This window comes from Octodon degus, unplaced genomic scaffold (assembly GCF_000260255.1).
Source record: "Octodon degus isolate 3935 unplaced genomic scaffold, OctDeg1.0 scaffold00018, whole genome shotgun sequence".
Taxonomy (NCBI): domain Eukaryota; kingdom Metazoa; phylum Chordata; class Mammalia; order Rodentia; family Octodontidae; genus Octodon; species Octodon degus.
Window position 1 is genome coordinate 21,009,433 of NW_004524594.1, and position 1,711 is coordinate 21,011,143.

Below are 1,711 nucleotides of genomic sequence, written 5' to 3' on the forward strand. Positions count from 1 at the left end.
ACTTATTCCACTGAGCCATCTCCCTGGCTCCCACCAATCCCTTTATGATTCATAACAGTAATGGTGAATCTTGTGGAGTTTTCAATGATACAGATACTCTGCTGGGAGACTCATGCCATATATATGTTCCCCATCACTGACCTAGAACATTCCCACAGTCTCCTCAGCTCTCAATCCTCAGCTCTCATTTTATTTTATTTTAATGTATTTAGTGCAGGGTCTACATAGTCCACAAGGTCTCACACTGTAGATCAGACTCTTAGTGATTCTCCTGTTTTCAGTCTCTCAAGCGCTGGGATTACAGGTGCACACATGCCCTGGGGGCGGGTCCAGCATAGCACGCTGGGATTGAACCTCAGCGGCCGCTGCACTCTGCCTAAGCAGGCACTTTAGTCCGTTGAGCTATATGGCCAGCCCTCTGGCTCCCATTTTATACAATGTTGTTCCTATGATCAAAGATCTGTTTTCTTTGCTCTACTTTGTATCAACGCTACCATGAGCATGTCTGCTTCTTACACTCAGTCTGTGAGACTCACCAGGTTGTGCACCAGGCACTTTATTCATTCTGGGGGCAGGGACTGGTGGGAAAAAAGGAATGTAGTTCCAGTGAAGAGGGATGGGAACAGGGTAGCAGCCAGGAAAGGGACCCTGCAGTGAACCCTGTGCAACAACTAAACCATGAAAAATCTGGAAGACAGTGTTGAGGAAAGGAAAAAGAGAAAGAATATGGAGAGAAACAGCTCCTCACAGAGAAACAGCTCCTCACAGCAGGCTGGTAGGTGGACGAGAGTAATACAGAGCTGGTTCAGACAGTGAAGTTAAATGGCGGGGGGCTTATGTTTCTGAGGCTTTTGCTACCCAGGCCTCAGTCAGGGTTGAAGGATACTACAGATTAGATGGTTTAAACAACAGAAATTAATTTTCTCACAATTCTGGAGAAGTCTGAGATCAATGTATTGGTAGGGTTCTTGTACCGGGGATTGAACTCAGGACCCTGTGCTTGCCAGGCAAGTACTTATTCTACTGAGCTATCTCCCTGGCCCAGGTTGATTCTTTTTGAGAGCTATGAGAAAACAATGCTCTAGCTCTCGGTATACTTGGCTTCTAAGTTGCTATCTTTATATCCTCTTTGTTCTGTACATGCCCATGAGCACAAATTTTCTCTTCTTTTCAGGACATTGGTCAATATTGAACTTAGTTCACATTTTTAATTTAATACTTTTCTAATGCTCTATCTCCAAATATAGTTATGTTCTGAGGTACTGCAGGATTTTTTTTTTTTTTTAATTTTAACTTGGTACAGGGTCTCACTACGCAGCTCAGACTCCTAGTGATCCCCTTGTTTTCAGCTTCCCAAATGCTGGGATTACAGGCATGCATCACCATGCCAGGACTCGTCACTGGCTCATCATGTCCAGCAGTGGGGCCAGCACAGCACACAGTACTGGGGATCGGACCTGGCCCCAGTGCTTGCCTAAGCAGATGCTTAGTCCACTGAGCCATCAAGCCAACCCTATTTTAGGATTTTAGTATACTTTTTTCTTCCTTTTTTGGTACTGGGGATTGAACCCAGGGCCTTGTGCATGCTAAAAATGTGGTCTACTATTGAGCTACCCACCCCCAGGTCCTAGCATACAAAATTTTGAGGGGAGGGATGGGACATAATGTAGTCCATAACAAAGTCTATCACTTGGTTATATGTTTTCTTTTT